The 25046-nt window shown below is 42.3% G+C and overlaps 1 protein-coding gene across 3 annotated transcripts in view; it reads right to left on the reverse strand.

Annotated features, from left to right (window-relative positions):
* Sulf1 (sulfatase 1) overlaps positions 1-25046 on the reverse strand; it is a 158225-nt gene that overhangs the window by 101153 nt on the left and 32026 nt on the right. For all 3 annotated transcript variants that reach the window (XM_040741433.1, XM_040741434.1, XM_040741436.1), the window contains exon 2: positions 20520-20614. The gene's annotated coding sequence lies outside the window, so the exon portion shown is untranslated. The remainder of the gene's footprint in view (positions 1-20519; positions 20615-25046) is intronic.

Raw genomic sequence — 25046 nt, forward strand, 5'->3', positions numbered from 1 at the left:
ACAAGATGCAGTAAAACTAGGCACAAGCCCTCATATCAAGGCTAGAAGAGGCAACCCACTGGGAGGGGAAAGGTCTCAAGAGCAGGCAAAAGAGTCAGAGACATCCCCACTCCCACTGTTAGGAGTTCCATAAGAACACAAGCTACAGAACCATAACATATATGCAGAGGACCTAGCTCACACCCATACAGGATTCATGTTTGTCATTTCAGTCTCTGTGAGCCCCTATGAGCCCTGCTTAGTTGACTCTGTGGACCATGTTCTTTCAGTATCCTGACCCCTCTGGCTCCTGTAATCCCTCCTCCTGCCCTTCTGCAGGATTCCCCAGGCTCCGCCTAGTGTTTGGCTGTGGGTCTCTGCATCTGTTCCTGTCAGTTGCTGGATGGAGCCTTTCTGATGATTATTTTGCCAGGCTCCTGTGTAGAGTATGGCAGAATATCGTTAGCAATAATTTCAGTGACATTTTTAGGGGGTGAGGCATTCATGTCTGGTTCTATCCTAGGTTTCTGTGCTACCCAGCCTCTGGTTCGATGATGAACTTCTAACAATGAAGCCCTGAGCAGAAACCACTTTGGAGTTCATGATGTCTATCCTGCAGCACCTCTGTAGGCTCAGCCTGAGATGCACAATAAAAACAGTTACCAGCAAACACGTAGGCAAGGAAAGACATGGAGATGCCAGCAGAAGACAAACAAGAACCATTCACAGAAGTCTCCTGTGAAGCCAATCTAATAGCTGGAGTGAAATTCAGATAGTCTTTTCTATGGGCTACTTGGAACAAGTATTTTGAAATGGAAGCATAAAAATTTCGTCAGCTGTGAACTCTATGGACTAAAATACCACCTGCCAAGCAATTGCCCACTGGGGCAATAGTGACAATATTGTTATGGGTTAAATTTGATTTGCACTCTACAGGGGAAGTCATGCCTACTACTGTGAACCTGTTCAAAAATCCATGGTTGGGGCAGCCATAGGTCCTAGGGAGTAATGTACAACTGTCGTTTAGATGATACAGCAGGCAAGTAAATGGCCTCAGCTGGTAAGGTGTTTGCAGCTAGGCCTGCTAACCTGGATTCAGTCCCTGGGAACCACAACGTGGAAGTTGTCCTCCAACTTCCTCACGTGAGTTGAGGTATACATGTACTCACATCTCGGGACTGGAGACAAAAAGAATATTAGAGTGGGAAGATAAGGAGACAGGCTGGGAAATGTCAACTTCTGGACAAGACACAACCGTAGCAACCGTGAAGCCATGGAGGATGTGTTTGCCTGTACTTGAACCTGCACAAGATTGGGCTTGTTAATAGTCAGACATGGATGGAAGGGAGGCTCATGTGGCCTTACTCGCTTCCTGCTGAACTGTGAGAAGCGGGGGTCACTGTTTCAAGTTGGGTACCCATTGGTGAGCCCACAAGGCTCCACTGGATAATTCCAAGTCTATGAACACACAAATGATCCTTGTTAAAGTCAGAGGGTCACAGAGCAGGAAGACATGGATTTGGGAAGGGACTTGGAGGAAAGAGGGGACACTAACAGGCCTGGGAAGGAGATAAGAGAGCATGAGGCTTGAGGGTAATCAAAATGCACTATATACATGCATAAAATTGTCACAGAACAAATTCAACTAATTAAAAATGTTAAAAATTGTCTAATAGGATAGCCAACCAACAGATTGGCCAATGAAGAAAAATAAAAACCACAAAAGGATAGATTCATCTTTGTGAGCCTAAGTCCAGAAATCTACCAGGCTTTTAGATATATGACTTACTACGTAGTCCAGGCTGGTTTCAAACTCTGGATCATCCTGCCTCAGTTTTCCTAAGAAATGGGATGACAGCAGTTGGCATCCACAAATTTAAATATTCTTTTATATCTTGACGTGGTCAACAACCTTGGGAAGAAATTTCTCCTTCTTTCAGGACTGGACATTGTCCTGAGCTCAGCCACCCACAGAGTATAAGCCTTGGATGGTGACGTTCATAGGCCTGACTGCTACTATTGCAAGCATCCAAACTTAGAGGCAACCACAGACAGCAAGCACTTCCATCTGTACCAACCGTATTTTCAAAATTTTCAGTTCTGGGAGAAAATCTGAATAATTTTCACGAGAATATCTAATCACATTTCTGAAGTATATGCAAGCAAATGGTAAGTTCTTCAGGAAACCTCAGGAGCTTCAGGAAACTTGTGACAAGTGCTCAGAGCTCTTCATCTTCACCTCACTCATCGTAAAACAGTCACAGTCCCTAGCAATCACACCAAGGGTTTCCGCACCTTTTCTGTGCAGTGACAACTTTAAGTGACACCATAGCAACGATGTGATCACTTTAGGATGTCAGCCCCTGAACCTGTAGAATATGCTTTTCCCAAGGCCTCACCACCCAGGTCAATGTCCAGTGCATGAAAGCACAGACTGAAGGCTGAGCGGGGTGCATGTCAGTGGAAACTGAGACAGGAGGATTGATGCGATCCCAAGACCAGCCAGGGTATGTGATGAGATCCTATCTCAAAAAACACACCAGAGAAACAAGAACAACCAAGAGCATGCATTGTGTGTTGGTTAATACCGACAACTTGACAGGCTCAAAAATTATCAAGGACACAAGTGTCTGGGCAAGTGTAGGAGGAATTATCTCTATTAAGTTAAGCGAGATGGGAATACTCATGTTAATTGTGGACAGTGCCATTCAATAGGCTGTGAAAAAAAACTAATACACAATGACATCTGTGGACTGAATGAATGAGTCGTCATGTGACATGAACTCAACCAAAGCTATTGGGCATGTTGCTTGCCTGCAAAGTCTATTGTAGTTTTTTATAATATTGCCATTTATAAGAAAGCACAATGCAAGATTCCTCTTCCGTAAATTCTCAGCTTAACATCCTTTCCCCATTTGAGTATTTTTTCCCTCCCTCCCTACCTTCCTAGAACAAGAAAGCCTTTCTCTATCTTAGTGATTTTTAAAATGAGCCACCTGCTGTCATCCTGGCCTCTGCTCACCACAGGCAAAGATGTAACTCATAAACATGAAAAGAAAAATTACTTCAGGGAAATCCTACCTGGCTACCTTTCTCTACTTGACTCCAAATGAAAACACAGTTCTTTGGCACTAAGAAATTGAACTTGAAGGTTGAGTCCCACTGGGCACTTTCTGGGTGTCTACAGGTTCAGACCTGTACAGAACCTGCCCACATTGCTATTGCTGATTTCCAGACAAGTAAATAAAAAAATACCTGGCCTCAACAGTGGAATACAGCACAGCTACAAAACTACAAAGATGTGGTTAGATCCTCCATGCAGTTACAGGGTAAATACCATGGATGACTTTTGTGGAAATAAAGCCTGCACAGGGATCATTGAAAGAAGCCCTGTCCTGAATGATCCTTTGTCAATAAAAAGAGGCAATGCAAAGTCACATGCAGAACCACTGTTCTGCATAGAAATCACCATCTCCAGCATCGTTCAGAGAGCTTGGCTTTCTCCCAGGGAAGATGCTTGCTTTGTTATTGTTGCGAAATAAGCCTGTCCCTCCCATACCTGCACTGTATTACTTCCATGCTGTCACTCAGCATCTTCCAAAGGCTTTTACTGTTTATTTCATTGCATAACTAGAAGAATACATTACTGGGTATCTCAATAATTCTGGGTTAGGAAAGAGGAAAGAATATCACTTTAGCAAACTGTGACTTTGTTCACAATGCACTGATTTACCTAGGCCTTTGCAAAGTTGGGTGTATCAGTGCCATGCTAAACAACTCTTTCTTGAAGTTTACTAGTCAACCTCCTTCCTCTCTCCATTTCTTTCATCATTTTCTTTAAGTCTATTTCCGTTCTTATTTCTCATCTTACAATAAATTAATTCTGCTCATCAGATTCTATAGCCTACTACTTCCAGGTTCCGGCTGGTCCAAGGATATGCTCCTCAGGTCTCACTTTCGCTCCTTCCAGCATTATTCATGCTTGAGTTCTTGCTGACTCGAAATTGGCTGTGAGGTCAACAGCATCCCCAACTCTTCTAGACCACTTCTCTCCAAGGGACCCTTAGCCTTTATCTGGACCACAACTGCTGTCTTGTCTCACCATCTCAATTTCAGGCACTCTGTTTTCTGATCGTTCCTCGTGTGTGTGTATGTGTGCATATGTGTGTGGGGGGGCATGTCTGCATGTGTACATGCATGTGTGTGTGAGTGTGTGTGTGTGTTTATGTGTGTGTGTGAGCGCGCATGCGCTCATGGGTATACATGCACACATGTGGAGGCTAGAGGTTGAAGTTGGGTGCCCTCTTTGATGGTTCTTCACGTTGTGGGACGCTGTCTCTCAGACATCCTTGATTCAGCTACACAGTGGCTGGACACTGAACTCCAAGGATCTCTCGTGTCTGGCCCCGCACTGGGATTACAGATGCACACCTATCTGCATGATAAGCTCATAACTCAGTTCCAAGTGTCCTCCAATGACCATCTTTTAATAGCAACTCCAAGTCCATCCCTCCACTGTCAGCTGCCCTGCCCTGGTTCCTTTGATATTTTTACTCTTCCTTCTCAGGTTAATCTCTGGTCAGAATTTATGCACAGAGCCAGGAAACACCATCAGCTCTCTTCTTCTCCGCCATCTTGCTCTCTGTGGTTGGTACTCCTCCAGCTGCCTTGCTATTCTTACTTGCTTTTGCCTAACCAGAGTCAGTAAAACTCCCTGCCTAGTCTACTGGTAAACTGGTGTAGTGTATATCTGGAGAAAAAAAAATCACAAACTCACCCTGAACGCTATCAGAGCATTTCAGTGACATGAACCTTAATAACTCCTAACATTGCTGGGTAATTGTTCTTATTTCTCCGTTCCCTCAGTCATCTCCTTTGTACTAGCTTCTTCTCCCCAAATTGTTTCCTAACCTTCAACATAACCTTCTCTCACTTTACTGAGTGAACAGAAGAACTGCTGGAGATCCTTGTGCCCCACATCTGCTCATCTGCTACCCCCTAAGAAGCCACACTCTTCTTTCTCTGGGAGTTTGCGAACTGACAGCACTCTCTCAAATAGCCTCTCCTACCTGCGGCCTGACTGGACTCCACCTCTTTGATGCATTCAAACTCTCAGCTCCAGCAATATTCTCTTCCTTTGTAAAACATATTTCTCCCCCAAAACAACACCATCTCCACCCTTGCATAAACATGTTGCCATTGCTTTGTTTTCTTTAAAGATTTATTTGGCTTTTTAAAATTTAAAATAGAAACAAGCTTGCTTCACGTGTCAATCCCAGTACCCTCTCCTTCCCCTCCTCCCATGGCCCCATTAATCCCCCAGCCCCCCACCCAATTCCCACTCCGCTCCCCAGGGAGGGTAAGGCCTTCCATGGGGGATATCCAGAGTCTGTCATTTCATTCAGGGCAGGGCCTAGGCCCTCCCACAAGAGTCCAGGCTGAGAGAGCATCCTTCATTGTGGGATGGGCACCCAAAGTGCATTTATTTGTATGTCAGGGATAAATACTGATCTTTTATCCAAGGCCCCATAGATTGCTTAGGCCTCCTCACTGACACCCACATTCAGGGGGTCTGAATCATCCTATGCTGACCTCCCAGCCATCAGTCTGGGGTACAAGAGCTCCCCCTTGTTCAGGTCAGCTGTTTCTGTGAGTTAAACAAGCCCAGTCTTGACCTCTTCACTTATCAGTCCTCCCTCTCTGTCACTGGGTTCCAAGAGTTCAGTTCAGTGCTTAGCTTTGGGGGTCTGCCTTTGCTTCCATCAGTCATTAGTTGAAGGTTCTAGGATGGCATGTAAGGAAGTAGTCTAACTCATTATCAGGGAGGGGCATTTAAGTTATTCTCTCCACTATTGCTTAGTTTGCCAGTTGGTGTCATCCTTGCAGATCTCTGGAAATCTCACTAGTGCCAGATCTCTCCTCAAACCTATAACGACTCCCTCTATTATAGTATCTCTCGTCCTGCTCTCCTCTTTTCTTCCCCTGACTCAGCTTTAAGATTTATTTTTATAATGGGATCTTAACTAGGGTGTCCCGGAAGAGCAGCAAGGGTTCTGAACTGCTGAGCCAACTCTCTAGACTTGCCCTCTTTAAAAACACAGTTTTAGTTACAAAATACCAACTGTTCTGTTCTATTTCTCTTCAGCAAGATTCTTGTGAGGGCCGCCATGCTTTTGTCTTTGCTTTCATTCTAGGTTTCACCTTAGACTTTCACCAGGCTCTCCCCAATGTCGCTGGTGCTGTGCCCATATGTACCGCCCATGTTTTATGTGCCACCCATGAGCCACAGGTAGAACATTCGGTAGTGATTGCTCAGTCTTAATTATACAGAACCTGTCAGAATCTGTGCTGCCTTCTTAAGGTACTGTGTTCCTTTACCCAGGGAGCAGCTGGTTCGTCTTCCTCCTACGTCCCCAGAGCTCTTTTTAATATTTCCCTCCTAGCTTTTGTTTTTCATTTCTCATTGCATTTATTTAGTTTGCTTTGAGTCAAGGTCTCACTGAGCTCGGAGCATCTCTGAACTCATGATCTCCTGCCTCCGCCTCCTCAGGCCTAAGACTGCAGTTGTTTCTTTACCACACCTGGATTCTTCCGTCTTCTCTTCTACATATGAACGGCGTAGAGTACTGGAGAGAACCGGATACTCCGGGAGAAGACTGAAGCTCTTTTCTCTAAGCCCACACCACCATAGACATTATGCTAATGCTCCCCCAAATGCAACCATCCTTTCCGAATATAGACTCATAAATCTAAATGCCTAATGATATTTCCACTCAGAGGAATAACAGACATCTCCAATTCAATTACTGAAACCACTGAACTCCTGAGGTAAGTCCTTCCCTCCCTTCCTGCTTTCCTCCTCTAGTGTTTTTCACATATGCTATCCAATTGATTAGGTGATACTGTCGGCTCTTTCTTTATAAATAGCCCATGTCTATTTTTGATGCTTCTATTACTATAAGTTAAGTGTGATGTTCTCTCATCCATGTCAAGAGCCCCATAGCAAATCTCTTCTTATCACTGTTGCTCATCTACCCTCTGCTTCCAGCATGGCAGAGAAAACCTTTGGGAAAATAAGTCAGAATGCACTATCCCTTTGTATGAAATTCAGTAATGGTTTCCCCACATAGAAAAATAGCCTCAGTCAAATCCCATGGTCTATGGGTCATGTGCTGGCCCGTGGTGACTCTGCCATCATTTCCTGCCACTGCCCTGTGCACTGATTCTGTTTAGTCACCACAGTCTTTCTGTGGTTCCCATGGTGCACTGCTCCACTACTTCCAGTGAGGTTCCCACTTCAGTCCTTTTTTTCTTGGGAGTGTTTTCTTTTTTAAAGATTAATATTCATTATTCTTAATTACGTATGTGCATGAGGGGCGGTATGTGCACATGAATGCAGATTCCCTGTAGCTGGAGTCCTAAGTGGTTGTCAGTGTCAACAAGAGTGCTGGGAACCAAACTTGGTTCTTTGAGAGCAGTGTGAGCTCTTAACCACTGAGCCATCCCTCCAGCTCCCAGAAGGCTCTTCTTTAAGATACTTGGTTGCACCCTAGCATGGTGCCTTTAATCCTTTATCTACGTAATGAGTTCCAGGACAAGCAGAGCTACACAGAGAAACAGAGAAAGAGTCTTGGTTGTGAGACTTTCTTTAAGCTCAAATCTTTTCTCAACAAGTCCTCCCTACATTCCTGTTGAGTCCTTTTCAGAACTCTAATCTACCTTAATTGCTAATTTTGCTCTCTGTTATAATAGACTATATAGTATATTAGATATATTATCTTTCTTCTCTTGCTAGAATGTATATCCACAGAGGCCTGGATCAAAATACTTTGTTCATTGATACATTTCAAATTCTTAGAAAAAAACTTTTTTCAGGTTGCTCTCCTCCCTGTCTCTTCAGGCTGGGAGTGGGACCCAGTGACTTGCCAATATAAGCCTTTGTCCCCAGGGTTATCTGAGTCATATTCTATAGTTGGATTACATTTTGTTTTTGTTTGTTTGGTTTTTGTTTCTGTTTTTTAGACAGAGTCTTATTATGTAGCCCAGGCTGACCTTGAACTTGTGATCCTCCCATACTGGCTTCTTGAGAGCTGAAATTATGGGCATGCATCACCCTGACTGGTTCCATTATTTGATTCTTAGATGTCCCCCAAAGGCCTTATGTTGAAGGCTTTGTTGAGCATCTCTGGTGGTAGGACCTTCAGGTGGTCAAGCCTCATGGAAGGAAGTTAGGTTATTGGTGGCTTGTTTTTGAAGAGAATATTGTGACACTTGCCCCTACCATGAAGTGAGCAGCCTTTTCTGCCATATGCTTCTGCCTTGAAGTAGACCCCATTATGGAATCACTAGCTCAGACACGGCCTTTTCCTGAGTTTCTCAGGTGTTCTGTCACAGTGACAGGCATTTTAAAAACACACCTGGCATGTAGTATGCTCAATGAATATCGGTTCCATTGACAAATGCTTAAGTAAAGGAAGAAACTAAGCAAAAAAAAAAATGAATTAAATGGGTCTCTGTGCTATTTACTTGAAAATCCTTTTGTTGAGACATCAAAAGAAATTCTTTCCTCAAAATGCTTTGCCTGACACCAGAGCCTCTGTTCCCCAGCCTGTCTGGTTTCCCAATTAGAGTGAATGCCAAGTGGCTGAAAAATTCTCCCCCACATTACACTACAAAGTGTCATTACACCTCACCCTCAGGAATGATTATACACACTCTGGGGACATTACAATGGCAGCCTTTGAAAGGTGGAACTAGATGAGTGGCCTCATTTTAGGGTCTGATATAAAATCAAAACTTTGAGCAGGTTCATCTAAAGGCTTGGCCAAGTTTCATGTAAGCCTGGCCCACCCTGAAAGAGAACCCCAGCTGGTAGATCATTTCAAATGGAAACTATGCAAAATGCAGTGGCTTCATGTGGCTTCAACCTCAAACCAGGTGGAACCTGAGGCTTTGGCAAAGGCCTCCTTTTACATTCTTAACTGAGCAATGGAAACCAAGGGGAGAATGTTTGGGGGGGAAAAGCAACAAAAAAAAAAAACAAAGTGAAATTAAATCCTGAGTTTTAAACAGTTTTGCAACCACAGACTTAAATCTCATTCTTTTAGTGTCATTTCACCCTGACCTGAAACAGAACAAGCATTCCATTGAAATGTTTGCCACAATAATGCACTAGGTTTGTTCTACTGTTACAATTGTCGGGGTCCTTAGCATGCATGCAGAGGGAAAATTATTATCTCCACCTGGCAGGTTGTATAATCAAAAGACATAGTTAAAGGGTGACTTGCCAAAGACAACTAGAAGAAACCAAGAGAGCGGACATTGTACTCAGGGCAGACTTCTTTGACATAAAATACTATTAAATTGAAAGAGGCTAGAAACACAGCTGGGAAAAGGATAAATGATTTTTAAGATGCCTGTAGACCAGTGGTTCTCAACCTGTGGGTTGGGACCCCACAGGGGTTGCATATCAGATATTATGCATATCAGATATTTCCATTACGATTCATAATAGTAGCAAAATTACAGTTAGGAAGTAGCAATGAAATAATCTTATGGTTGGAGTCATTAAATAAAGGGCTGTAGCATTAAGAAGGGTAAGAATGATGGCTGTAGACAGAGAGGGTGATTAAATATCAGAAGACTACAAATACAAAATATTGATAATAACAATATTGTGAGAACCAGATTTTAACTACAAAGTAGGTGGTGTGTATGTTGTACAGTTGCAATTTTTCTGAATTTTAGGATCCCTTCAGTAATGAATTAAAGCCATGGTAAGGAAAGATGTACCTATATTTAGAGATTTTTCACATTACTGATTTTTAAGAGACTTTTATAAATCCTTTTATAAATGGAAGCTATTTTGTATGAAAGCTACTTTTATTGTATTAAGATTTTAGAGGGATGGAGAGATGCCTCGGAGCGTAAGAGCATTTGCTGCTCTTGTATAAGACCTGGCTTCAGTTCCCAGCATCCACATGGTGGCTCACGGTGACCATCTCTTCAGTCACAGGGCACATGGTGGCTCACAGTGACCATCTCTTCAGTCACAGGGCACATGGTGGCTCACAGTGACCATCTCTTCAGTTACTAGGTATCTGATGCTCTGTTCTGGCTTCCAAGGACAGAAGGCACACAAGGGGTGTCTATGTATATATGCAGGGAAACACATACACTCAAAATAAAAACAATCAAATCTTTTAAAAAAGATTTTAGAAAGAAAACAACCTTGAAAATGAAAATAGAGGACTGTCTCCTCACTCCCTGCCATTCACGGCAATCTGACTCACTCTTCTTCTGAGTTGACTTTTTGACTTAGGAAGGGAGCAAGGCATCAAAAGGCCCACTAGGTTTAACTAAATGAGCCACCAGAGTACTTTGGAAGACTCAAGAAGTTGCAATCCTGCTATTCATGCTTAGAGACAGAAACCTCTGAAGGCAGACACTGCGTTTGCTGGCTTCATGTCATCGTCACCCTATTGTCCCTGGAAACATGGCTTTCTTCTTCTGGGTGCAATCCTACAGTTATTAAGAAAGTTAAGTAAGCTTAGTACAGAACTAGTCCAGCCCTGGCACTGATTTCTAGCTTATATGGCTTTGGTTGCTCAGTTGACTTCTCTGTTATTGAAAACAAGCACATGTTACAAAAACACATAGGCATTTAGATCAGTTTCTTCTAATATACAGACCTTAACCATTATGGAGAGCTTTAACAACAGCCATTCATTCCTTCATTCAATATCATCTGTAACATGTGCAATGTGTTCAACATTCTGTTCCCCACTGGGAATGCAGAGCTCAGTGAGATCTCATCACTATCTGTAAGGATCTCAGTGCCTAATGGGGACAAAATGAAAATCATGGCTAGGGCTGTAGATCAGTTGGTGGAGTTGACAGAAATGTGGAAATAAAAAAGCTGGGTTGGACTCTAGTCCCAGCTACTCAGAAGGAGGGAGCAGGTGGGTCTGAGGTTCAAGGCTAGCCTGAGTCACATAGGGAGGCCTTGTCTTAAAGAGAAAGTAAAAGGGCCAGGAAAGCTAGGGACACACCTCAATGGTAAATGTGTGAGGCCCTGGTTTCGATTGCTGGCACCCCAGGGAAGAAAGAAGGAAAGAAAAGCAATGAAAGGTTTAGGATCTCACTTGGGGGTGAGGGTGCAGGGGTAGAGTGATTCCTGGCGGGAAGCCCTAGTTTGGGAGACATGGATAGAAAAGATGGAATTCGTCTACGAGAGGACTTTACCAGTTACACACACAAGCTGGACATCTGTTCAAGAATTTTAAGGAAGCTGGGCATGACCTTTAATCCTAGCACCTGGGAAGCAGAGGCAGGCAGATTTCTGCGAATCTGAGGCCAGCCTGGTTTGCACAGGGTACCAGGACAGCCAGGGATATGCATATTGAGATCTTATCTCAGACAACAACAAAGAATTTTAAGAAAAATTGGACTGTAACGAAGTAATGGTAAAACTGGTAAAAACAACCAAATAGAAATATTGAACAGAAGGAAATGCAACATTATAGCAGAATTCTTTGAAAATACGAATTCTGCCTCAGGGACTGGTAGGGTTATTTCAGTTTTGGCTACAGTGACACTCGTGTAGTTGCAGGCCAAGAGAAAGTGGTGGTTATAGAAAAATATTTCAAGAAATAATTATTGAAAACGTCAAAGGCTCAATTAGCTATAAACACAGTGAGGTCAGTGTAGTAAATGCTGTAAAGAAAACTGCAAGCTATAGGTTTTTGATAAATTCAAAACTCAGAATCTTCAATTCTTCAACTTTTAGCACCCACATTGCATGACAAGTCGAAATCCAACCTATTATTTCATGGACTAAGTTATCAAAAATATTGCAAGAAATTACCATCAGGCTGTGTGTTCTAGGTTTACATGAATTATAGATGAGATCTGAGATCTCACGATGTATGTAACTCCTCTAAAACTTGGGGAAAAAACCCCTGAAATCTAAAATATTCATAGACAGGCATTTTGGATAACTACTGTGTATAGAACCCTCTTTGATTAAATTTTATATTTATTGTCCTCTGTCCTGTGCACACTCCTGGAACACTTAGCAACGCTGCACCTTCCTCTTCTACCAGAACCAAGATGACAAGTAAAAAAGACAGAAGTTGGTAGGGAAAGCTCAGAGTAGAAGTAGAGACTCCTTTCTTCTTCACTGCCTCATTTAGTAGATTCATTTTCCTCTTCTACTAAAATTGCACAATTAACTGGGCAGTGGTGGCACATGCCTTTAATCCCAGCACTTGGGAGGCAAAGACAGGCAGATCTCTGTGAGTTCCAGGCTAGCCTGGTCTACAGAGGGAGTTTCAGGACAGTTAGGGATGTTACACAGAGGAACAACAACAAAACAACCCCAAAAAACAAAAACTGTAATTAACTTAATCAGAGCTCCAAGGCCTCCCATCCTCAGTCTCACTGAGTTTCCTTTATCAAAACTCCACCCATCTGTCCCCCATCCATCTGTCCATCTCTTCAGCCCTTCATGGTAACTTAGACCCTTTTCTTCTTTTCCCACCTTTAATCTTCCTTTAACCTCTGTATTGGTCATTGTTTTGTCCCTGAGACAAGTAACTTAGAGAGGAAGATTATCTTCCATCGTACAGGGTGTTTCAGTTAGTTTGCGGTTAACTGGTTCCATTGCTTTTAGGCCATGACAAGGCAGGAACAACCCAGGGCACCCAAGAAGCAGGTCAAGTGTGACAATGAGATATTGAGAGAGAGAGAGTGAGAAAGAGAGACATAGATCAGGGATGACGTCCACCCTCAAGGGCACACTCCTAGTGACCGTGTTCCTCCAGCCAAGCCCCTCTTAGTTTCCATCACCTTCCAATGTTGTCATCAGATTATGTCAATCGCTAATGGGCCAGTCTATTGATTAGGCCAGTTTCCTCATGATTCAATCACTTCCTGTACACACACCTCTGAGCCTCACGCTGAGGATGCAATCGAAACTTTCTGCAAGTATGTTTTCCCGTCTGACATGTAACAGAGAAATGGAGCCAGTTAGAAAATAGCAAACCCAGGCAGCAATCTGTATTCCTAAACTCTACTAATTTCTCTCACAGGCCAGTATAAATTGGAGATAAAATAGAAGGATTTGAATTTCTAGGAAAGACATTTTTGCAGGTAGTTAACTCCCGTACCTCTCCTCAAGTCTCCCTAAAGTAGAAACAGTTCTTTATAATCCACTTCAGTGGGTATCATTGTATACTTCCAGATAGCCACAGAACCAATATCATAGTCTAATTATAGACAGTTCAATTGCATGAATCTACTGCCTACGAGCTGCTGCTTAACAGAAGCCCAGTGTTTTGATAGTGAGAATTATTTATTGTCTGTCTCTTTGAAGGGTTAATTGTTACCAGAATGGATGCTCGTACATGTATACACAAGTCATGCCATATGGTCCCTGCCTTAATATTTTCACACCTGGGGAGAAAAATTCATTAAACTGGATGGACTTCCAGATGAGAAATGTAAACTACATTCCTCTCTTTTCACTTGGAAGGGACATTTCATCACTACTAAGCTGAGATTCCAGATGGAGTTCTTCTATGAACCAATGCTTGAGGGTGAAAAAGGCTAACATGGAAATAACATTTCCCTGGGAGAAAGCAGTCCATGGCAGACACGGAGAGTATGCTGTGGGATGTCATTGGCAGGGGGGTAAGGTGGGCGGCTGTGTGTGTTTGTATGTGGTGTCCCTGGCTTCTGTCTGGAGGATCCTGATAACAGCAGTCTTTCAACCATTCTAGGGCATGGCAGGGGCTGAGCAACGAGACATTAAAAGCAGCAGATCCCTCCCCTGGGAGCTGGTTTTACCATAGTCTTCTTCCTAATTGCCTGATATTTCAGAGCCAATCCTCAGCTGAAATTCCCCAACTATGACCACATTTGTGTCCTCACTAATTCTTTTTGCTTCTAATGCCAATGCTCATAAAAAGTCTTGATTCTATTTTGATTGACTTACAATTCTCTAGCAGCACTGAACATGGAGCTGGAACCCTGGGGATTCCACAGCTTCTCTTCTTTGCAGAATGGTTTTGAATATGTGCCAACCATCGAAAACACACATTGGGATTAGTTTACTGGCAGATAGACATAGAACTAAAAGAATAATGAGGGAGAAATGAGGTGCTGGGAACAACACATTATGATGGGAACTAATGATCACACACAATGGCTTAGTCTTTTCATACAACAATAGCAAGAGGTTATGTTTGAGTGGCTTCCTATGGCGCTTTCCCCCCTAAAGTGCTTTTGCATTCTTTATTTACAACATCCCAGTGAGGGGAAATGAGGAAAGTGCATTCTAATTCCCTACTAAGTTGAAGGCTGAAGGGTTAGCATCAGACCCAGCATAAGTTCTTGGTTCTCTCAGTTCCATGCTGTTATCTTCAGGAGACAAAATCCCCATAATCCACTTGGAACAGCCATGGCCACTCAGTATAGTAACTGGCCCGGTCTCATGCCGTCTCTGTCTCTCTCTCTCTCTGTCTGTCTCTCTCTCTCTGTCTCTGTCTCTCTCTCTGTCTGTCTGCCTGTCTCTCTCTCTCTCCCCAAAAATTTATCAACTCATTTAACTCCCATATTGCTGAAAATGTGAAAGCTAATAGCTCTTAAAATTAATTTTATTGTGAATCTCACTAAAAGACTCCAGGACTAAATTACTAGGTTTGTAAATATGTTTGCTTAAAGAACTGTGATCATTTTAAATGCTGGCGTATGCTAATGGTGGACAAAGGACTTAAATGTCATGCAAGAACAAATAGGAAGGAAATGGGAAGTGGAAATTTGGGAGCTTATGATAGTGCTGACAATTTGTTCAGAAATATTTATTTACTTTTAAATTTAAAATAATTATCCTGGGACTGAGGAAATGGTTCAGCAATTAAGAGTATTTATTGATCATGCAGAGGACCTGAGTTCAAGTTCCAGCACAGGTATCAGAAGGCTCACAGCTATGTGTAACTCTAGCTCCAGGGAATTCGGTTTCCCTTTCTGGCCTCCCTGGGCACCTGAACAGACATGCATACACACACACATTGATAAAAAACAAGATTAATCTTTTAAAAATTAATTATCCTTTACCAAACACCATGTAGCAAATCTACCTTTCACTTCCAAATGAGGGTGGGAGAAATCATTGCTTACTTTAGAATCTGCCCCTAGATACAGGACTCTAAGTGCTCTGCTTTGCACTCTGGTAGTAGTAGCCAAAAGGGCTTTCAAACATATTTGTCACATACCACCACAATGTCTCCAGTACCTTAGATAACAAGGTAAGACTCCCGAGTAATTCACGAACAAAATCACAAGATAAATATGAGTCCCCATGTCATGATTTTTTTTAATTTTCACATAATCTATGACAAAAAACAAGAGCCTGAATGATCCATGCCCTTGAAGACCACAGCCTTTACTAGGAATGAGCATTTTCTACAAGTCCTCAAGCTAGCCGTGTTTCTGTAAAACACCCTCACACAGTATTTCAATTTTGCTATTAAAACTATGCAGAAAAACGCCTTGGCCAATGGCTAATTTTCTCTATTAATGCAGTGACAACAGATTTGACCTTCCTGTCTAATTACTCTGGGCATGGCTTCTTCGAAAGTCTACCCTTCGCTTGTAATTAGCATGCACTCTTGTGAAATATAAGCAGATAAATGAGGTCAATTTAGGATATTCCTGAGAGAAGACATATAAAATTGAGTATATTTGTCACTGGATCTAGGAACTCAGGATCAACCAACACAGACTAAATGGTTCTTCTGCAAATAGAATTAATACACCCTAAAAAATGCTCTAACAGGGCACAGGGCAGTGCTTCCTTTCAGAAAATGACTTTCTGAAAATCTGTACAGAGGAATACATTCCTTCTTAACTGATGTGTGCCAATAAGAATTCTCCTACAAGAAGGAACACTGATTAAAAACATCGGACCTGCCATCAAACTGTGTGACTGTATTGTTTCTCCACAGAAAATGTGTTATAAGAACCAGAACTACTTATTTACAATGAATTGTGACATTGTCATCTTAAACAAGTGACAGACCCTGGTGTGGGTCATTTCCACACCAGATGGAAAGATTCTGCTTGCCTTGTGTGCCTTCAGGGTTTAGGTACAGACATGATCACATGAGTAGCGGTCCTGAGATCCTTTCTGAGAAATGTCACAGCACAGGAATCCGTTCTAACAACTTCTGGCTCCAAGCACAGAACAAGACTATTGTGTGTGACCTGATTTCATTTCAGTGATTGTCCTGGCGAAGAATGACATCATCCCATTCTTTTTCTCTAGATGGTCACTTGTGAATGTCTCGCAGCCCCAACCCTCAACATAATTGGACTACATTCTCTCAACAGGGAAATAGTGCTCTTCCTGTTAACTTCCTGTCGGAATGTATCATTATGGCAAGGCTTTCCTAGGCCAGGCAGTGTCCCTGTGGTTGCCTTCCTCCTTCTGTAAAACAAATCCCTGTTCTATCGGTAGCACGAGCACTGAGCACTGAGCACTGAGCACTGAGCACTGAGCAGTAGCCTTGTTGTATGCGGGGACAGGTCTTGACTAAATGAGCTGGTTGTGCCAGCTGAAATTGCAAAAGCAACTTATGTGTCCCAGCCCATGTAAGAGAGTTATGCCCAAGTCAGGGAAAACTAAGAAGGCAATGCACAGATTATGACCTGCTTGTTACCAAGAGAAGAACAGTCAGAATAAAATTCTCAATCTACCATGTTTGCAATTCTATGAGATACTAAAGACAACTATGTAGACTTGCTTCCTTTGGAGGAAGCTAAAGAGCTTGGGCAGGAATTAGTCCCCAGCATGGTAGCATCTAAAAACAAATAGGTAAAACTAGAAAGCAGCCACACAGAAGCAATTCTCTATTAATATACCAAATGTGTATCCACACAGGAAGACTGATGCATTTGAGTTGTGTGCAATGTTTTGTTTTCTTTTCATGTTTTTTGCAATTTCAGGGTAGGCAGCTATTATGCTGTCTTACAATTAATACATACTTTTAAATAATACTAGCATTTTGCTGCCTTCTTTAGTAAGAAATGCTCAGAGAAAGATCTTCCTAAAACAAGAGTCTACAGTATATATTGATATGAATTTGGAAAAGCACTAGATGCTTATTGGGTACTAAAATGAATGATTTTTAGCAGTATTTGAGGTCTGCATCAATTACAGGCCTTTGAAAAGGTGTGGTTTCATAGCATAGTTGATCAGCAATTTTAAAGTCATTTATTATATTAATATTCTATATTTGACTTTAAATATTGTATAGAATGTGGTGTCATAAGCACAGAGCTATGTAAGGCATGCTTATAAGGGTAAATATTGTCATCCTGGGGGGTTGGAGAAATGGCTCAGTGGTAAAGTGCTTACTGCTCTTTCAGCAGACCTCTAAGTTTGGCTCCCAGCACCCATATGGCAGCTCAAAACCGTCTGTAACTCCAGTTCTAAGGGAGCCTATATGCTCCAGGACCCACACACCCATGTGGTACCCAAAACAACCTCTGTTTCTCTCTGTCTCTCTGTCTCTGTCTCTGTCTCTGTCTCTCTCTCTCTCTCTCTCACACACACACACACAGAGAAAGAGGGGGGAGGGAGGAGGGAGGGAATATAACAAAATATCTTTTTAAAATTTCTGTTCCAGTTAGGTGTATTAAGGACTGGGGATACAGTGCTTACAGGCACAGAGCCCTGGGCCCAATCCTCAAAACTTCACAATGGGGCCTAGTGGTACCCTCCTAAAAATCTCAGCACTTGGGAGGTGTAAGTAGGAGGGTCAGAAATGCAAGGTTATCTTTGTTACACAGTGAGTTTGATGCCAGTCTGTACTATGAGAGATCCTATCTCTAAACAAAAACAAGCAGCCATCAACAGGACTACACAAGGTCTTAACTACAAACAACAAAGCCTTTATTATAAGTTAACCCACCCAGGTGCACCAAACCGTGTCCAACAGTGCCATATCAGAGCCCAGAAGGGACAAGAACAGCCATTTCTATTTGGACAGGAATATTTCTAGCTGGAAACTGCTCAATGAGCATTAATAATCTGTTCCCACATGTAAAATATTTTTATGTGACTACTGAAAAGTTCCCAAGTGTCCTGAGATAGTTTTCAGTGTTCTTTTGATGACTTTCATATGACAACATGTCTGTCCTTAGAGCAAGAGTCAGTTTTCCAGGGGCTGGAAAGATACACACACATGGTACCCATAAACACCTTCTGATTCTGTGTTTCTCTTACACTCACTCACACACACACACACACACACACACACACACACACACACACACACACTAAACAATTTGAAAAAATTTCTAATTTTTCCAAGATGGCTCAGCACTTAAGGGCACTTGCGGCTCTTGCAGAGGACCTGGATTTGATTCTCAGCTTACACATGGTAGTTAAAAATTGTCTGCCACTCCAGTTTCAGGGACTATAACACCCTCTTCTGGTCTCTGTGGGCACCAGCCATGCAGGCAAAATATTCATATACATAAAATAAAAATAATGAACTTTTAAAAAAAAGCTAATCTTCTGCCAATCCAACTGTAATGGTTTACATATGAAATGACCTGCACAGTGTTTGAACACTTGGTCCTTAGCTGCTGACATTGTCTGGGAGAAGATCCAGCAGTTGACATAGGCCCCTAGGGGCAGACCCTTAAACGTGACGTCTGCTTCTGTTTTCACACAAACTCTGTTCCTAAACTGACAAGATGTAAACACGTTATTCTGTGAGCTCTCACCCCACAGATGACGAAGCTCTGCAGACACTTTGCCCTGCCATGATAGTCCTGAAACTGTGAGTCAAGATGATCTGTCTTCCCTTAGGTTGTTCCTGTCAAGAATGTTACTGCATGACAAGCAAAACAGCTAATACACCAAGTCTGTGGGTGCTTGAGGTCTCCCACAATACCTCCTGGTTCAGTTGTCTGAGTTACATATTTTGGAGGAAATGCCAACTTCTAATATTAGTGAAGTGGACTTATTTAGTGATGCTGGAGAATGAACTGGTGCCATGTTCATGCTATGAATGTGTTCTAGTGCTAAGTGGTGTGTGTGTGTGTGTGTGTGTGTGTGTGTGTGTGTGTGTGTGTGTATGTATGTGTGTGTACATGCATTTAAGCATGTTAATATGAGGGGCAAGAACATGCTTCAGGTGTGGAACACCTTTGTGACTTGGCCTCTTTCCTTTCACATTTACATGGTTTGGGGTGGATCCAGGCACACACTTTTATAGGCTAAGACATCTCCCTATACTCAACAGGTAAGTCTTGATGCTGAGGAATATTAACCCCTGATGGCATGAATAGAGAAGCAAAGAAAATGGCACAGGCCACAATTCTGAGGCCACATTAGTCAATAAAATGGTCCCAACTGTCTGTATCCATTCTAAGAGGAACCATTTGTTTCTACTAAACTCCCTGGATGGGAGGATCAAGAGGATGAGAACGCAGACGTGGCTGAATAGGGACAAACAGTCAGACCTGAAATCTGAATTTTCCATTCTGAATATGGAAGAGATTGATTCCACGTGCAGATGACGAGTGGAGTAACCTGACTGCCACAGTGATATCCCGCCCAATCTGCAAAGCTCCCAGAAAGAGAAAAACTGCTGGGGAGTGTCTAGGATGTAATATTAGGACACTCAAGTCACCCTGGGTGCCCAGACACTTCCCATCATTTCCCCTTTTCACTTGTCACACATTGGGAGGCTGAATAAAACACCCCCAGAAGACAGACCTGAAATCCAGACAGAGCAGGAGATTTTGCTTTGTTCTATTTCCCTGTGTGAGAGTCATGAGGTTTCTAGTGATTAGGGGACTGTTTCCAAGACAACCTGGGCCAATGCACGTCTTTGAAGGAGAACCAAGCAAAGGCGGAAGGATGCTGAAGAGGAGAAAACAGAGACCAAAAGAACCCAACAGTTCTACTACATAAGCTTGAACTGGCGTTGAATTGGACACTTGGGGAACAACTCCTTGGAGTGAATTCAACTCCTGAGTGTGTCCTTGGGACTGATGTCTAATGACTGTGCCAGGTCTCCACAGTTCTTCCCCCTCCCATGATATATATTCTTGGATAAAAAAAAGTACAAAACCAAAGATGGGTGACATCTGTGCACTTCTGACATTGCAATTCACTGGCATGACTGAGGTGGCTGGTCTGCCATTCATTTCTTGACTCTTGGGAAGCAAAGGTCTACCTAGTTTTTGAACAGCACATCATGTCAAGTCATGTGACTCTTTGGAGTCTTATTTATTGTGAGCCATTTGTGGCATTCCTGAGGACTGATGTCATGACCTGACTGCCACACTCAACGCCTCTGTTAGCTCTCTCCACCAAGATAGAGAATGGTGTTAGGAAAGGGTAGGACCATGGACTCTGGTTCTGGTTAGCTCTTAAACCTTCCCATCTGCTAGACAAAGGGGCACATGGTGCTCAGGTGGTCCCGGTTCAATTAGTTAAGAGAGAAAACATTTATGAGTACCTTTGAAGCTTCCCTGCAATGATTCTGCCTTGAAGAGCCTTCATGTCATTTGGAAAATTCACCTTCTGCAGCTGACGGCAGCTGGCCCTCAGCACCTGGGATGGAGAACAAAGGGGTTATCAACTGCATTTCTGTCAGCAATTTCCTCTTCCCTCAGATGTCACCCTTTCACAGCCTCAAAAGGAGAGCATCATTAGGAACAATCTTCTGAAATCCACACATTAATTCTTAGATGCATACCAGGTAATTCAGCCCTTTTCTAGAAGCTTCCATTTTGCCTTTTCTTTAAGGGAACGGCTTCCTATTAGTACCATTTTATATTATTCTTTGCTTGGATTTCATAGCTCCAATAAAGGAAAGTTCCTTTTTAAAGATTTACAGTGTGTCTCACATTTAAAAGTTGAGGGACATCTAATTTCAGGTTGTGGGATCTATTTTTAAGGAAAACGCGCTGAATCATAGAATCTTTCCTAAGCTGTTATTTGATGAGTAGCACAGGACAACTTTACAAGAGGTGCAGTTTATTTCCCTTTTGCATTTGCAGTAGGTGAAAATGTGTCCACAATAAATGGACACTTCACATAAGAAGCAACACTTGTTTCAATACCTTATTTATGAAGCCTATCATACCACATTTTAAGATGTACATGTAACATGTACACACTCTGGGTAAATGTGTGTATAATGTGTTAGATGAGGAAATAATAGGATAGAATAGGAAAATGACACACCATTTAACTGTTCAATATTTCCTTTACCTTTAGATGCTTCCTCACGGAAACAACAACGTTTAAGAGAGATTTATGTAAAGCTTGAAGCTTTCTTACCTCTCCATGGGTGAATGCAATTGTGTTGATCTACACAGAGGGACCCCCAGAGATTGGGAGTGCACAGACCTGTAATCTTTTTTCTGGCCTGGCTTTGGAGTTCATGTCAATTGTGGGCAGTTCCAGGCACCACCCTTAGTGCTGTAAGCATCCCACCTATGTGGAGGGTCCTGCGGTAGGGCTTCTGGTGCTGGCATGATTCTATGCCACCTCTGCTTCCTACCCACCCTCATCATGCCTCTCACCTTTAGAGAGTGGCTGAGTTCCTCATGCTGCTCTTTGACCCCTTCTGCTTACCATTCAGGAAGTTGGTAAGTTCGAGAATTCTCACATAGATGATAATAAGCTATCTATAATATATATAATATGTATACATATATATCTATATGTGTAATAAGATGTATCCTCTTACATTTGGGGAGAACATAGAAATGCTTACACCTTTAATTCTGCAAGCTCTTTGAGAGTTTCTGGAGGAGAAACATAGAGGCGAGGGAGTGAGTGTGACATGGCTTTTTGGATGTGTGTGTGTGTGTGTGTGTGTGTGTGTAGCATGAGTAAGGCTCTAGGCTCAACCTCCAGCTTACCTAACAAAAGCATCCTGCCCTCGCCTGTTATGCAGGATGATCTGGCTGTGGTCATGGCCATAGTCTAACATCAAGGTAGCACTACATGTTTCTTGACACTGCTCTGGGCATGTTTCTGGGGGCAGATGGTGGAATTCCGGGTGACAATAATCACTGGCTATGTGATCTTGAGCGAGTTACTTAGCCTCTAACTCATAAACTCTTTTAATGAATAGGACTTAAAATTTGGGCACTCCCTGGGTCTAATAAGAGGATTATATCCTCTTGAAAAATTATGAAGAGTTTCTCTCATAAAATATCATTACTTGGACTACTTTGAACAATTAATTCTGGGTTGCATAGTGGATTTATTTCCATATATATAAATATAATATACACATACATACACATATGTCCATGGTTGAGAAAACAAGTGCAAGGGTTTTCTAAAACCATATCCATATAGACTTTGATTTCTTATGCCTAAAATGACAACTTAGCAATTGTTACAGGCAACTGAGAAAGAATAAGATAGCCTGAATCCATGCCTGCTACACGTACACCCAGAGTCAGTCAAGCACCACTGTAGGAAGACCACCCCAGTTTTTAGTTACATAATCTACACCAGGAAATGTTTGGCACACATCTTTTTCTAGGTATTCCATATTCATAATTGTTACTGTAACTAGGCAGAGCACTAAATATACTCAGAAATTCATTGAACTTTTTTTTTGGTACTGAAGGGATGACCTAAAGGTTAAGAAAACTGTCTATTTTTCTAGAGGACCCAGATTCAATTTCTAGCACCCACATGGTGGCTCACAACCATCTGTAATTCCAATTCCAGGGGGCTCTAATGACCCTCTTCTGACTTGCGTGGTCTCCAGAATGCATAGAATATAGATACACAGATGCAGGCGAAACACTCATACACATAAAATAATAAAATTAAGTTTTGAAAAATTGTTTCTGAATTCCTGACAAAAACAAATTTATTCCATAGAATCATTAAATCAGCACCACCAGGCAAGTAGAATTAATATTATTTGTTATTGTTGGTTTATGGCTGCTAATATTTAGTTAGAGATATACTCTTTTACATGAGGGACTTGAGGATTCAGACTGATACTCATAGTGTGTGTATGTGCACCAGAAACAAACTCCAGGGATGGATACTCAAGGAATAACTGTATAGTTAAATATGTTGAAACATCTACTTAGCGTTGCCAGTATATGTGACAGTAGCATTTTGCTATTATTTTGTTCTTGTTTCTGAGTTTTGCATTTTATTTCCATTTTTATTCATTCTTGGTTTTTTTGTTTGTTTGTTTTAATGATGGAGCCATAGTATGCAGCCCTGCTTGTCCTGGAACTTGATATGTAGACCACACAGACCTTGTAGTTGATGCAGTCCTCCTGCCTCTGCTACCAGAGTGCTGAGATTACAGGCATGAACCACCACGCAAAGTTTCTTATTGTTTTTGTGGATGGGCTTTGAGACAGGGTTTCATTCTGTAGCTCAAGCTGGCCAGAACGCACTATACAGACCAGGTTGACCCTGAACTATCATCAACCCTCTTGCTTTAGTTGCTCCAGTGCTGAGATTGTGGACATAAACCACCGCATCCCAATAACATGAGACCAGAAAACATGAGAAGTTTAGAAGCCAAACCCAAGAGAGAGCCAGGGAGACTTCAACTTTCCAGCATCCTTGGCACTCGGGTACCCGAGACCATCTACTCGTCATATACTGTGGAGACAAGCAGCCGGGATGGAGGAAGCCCTTGTCAGCATACCCAGAGAAGTCACGGAGGTGCAGCACAGCAGTAGCTTAGGAAGGCGCTGCTGCCGGGCTTGCATGGCCTCAGTGTGGAGCTGTGGACACCATACATGAAACTACATTTTCTCCCTCTCTTCTTGTGCTTCATCCCTTCCCCTCCCTCTTTACTTCATAGGAAGAGATAACACGGGGTTTTAATCCATAGCTCAGGACCCACCTGGAATTTACTATGCAGCCCAGAATCTTTTTTCTGCCTTTCTCCTTCCCTTCTTCCCTCCCACCTGTGCCCTCCCTGTCTCTCCCTACACATTCTCCTTTCTTCATTTTTTGAGACAAGACCTTGTTGTATAGTCCAGCCTGGTCCGATAATTTCTACTTAGCCCAGGCTGGCCTAGTGCCTACAATCCTATTTCTACCTCCCAAGTACTGGAATTACAGGTGTGTATCATGTCTGCCTCATGCTTGTTCATTACTTTTTGATTCTTAATTAAACTTTTGTCTTCTCTCTCTCTCTCTCTCTCTCTCTCTCTCTCTCTGTGTGTGTGTGTGTGTGTGTGTGCACATGCACATAACAGAGCTGTGTATAGAGGTCAAAAGGCTAACTTCACTCACACTAGGCAAATGTTCTTCCACAGTCACCATCCAATAACAAGTCATTTGGTAAAAACAGGAGTATTTTCATCATATCAAAAACCAGAAAGGCTTGAAATATAACTTCATGGCAGAGTACTTGCCAAGTATCTGTAAAGTTTGTGTTTAATCCCCCCTCCTGAAAAAAGTCAAAGTTAATTTCAGAAGTTTTAGTAATTGGAAGGTGGGAATGAACCATTAGAAGGCTAGTGGAGTTTAGATTATAATCAAATACTATCTAAGAAATGATTTTTAAAATTTTACATTAGAGGTGGAAATCACTTCCTGAATCTGTGTTTAAATACAGTTCACCTACTGAGGGGAAATACTATACAAGTTTACAAGCCGAGCCACAGTGTCTGGGGCTGAGTCTCTTTTATAATCAATGGCATTTACTCTGTGGTGTTCAGGTGGGGTAAGAGCTCAGAAATCCGGAAATCTGAGATGCTTTGCCATAGAAGATTAAGTGCTGAGCTTAGAAAGGGTGAAAGGGCTTGAGAAACCCAAGGCTATCAAGTAATCAGACCCTGAGATGGAAAATGTTGCAGCTTCCTGTCTGTTAAGTAGGTCTTTCTGTTTGCTTAAAATGTTAAAAATTTTTTCCCAATCACCAGAGTTGGAAGGATGACTTGGTGGTTAAGTCATATTGCTCTCACTGAGGACCCGAGTTCCGTTCTCAGCTCCCACATCAACAGCTCACAACTACCCCGTAACTCTACTCCAG

The sequence above is a fragment of the Mesocricetus auratus genome, unplaced genomic scaffold, assembly GCF_017639785.1.
Source record: "Mesocricetus auratus isolate SY011 unplaced genomic scaffold, BCM_Maur_2.0 Super-Scaffold_6730, whole genome shotgun sequence".
In the NCBI taxonomy this organism is placed as follows: domain Eukaryota; kingdom Metazoa; phylum Chordata; class Mammalia; order Rodentia; family Cricetidae; genus Mesocricetus; species Mesocricetus auratus.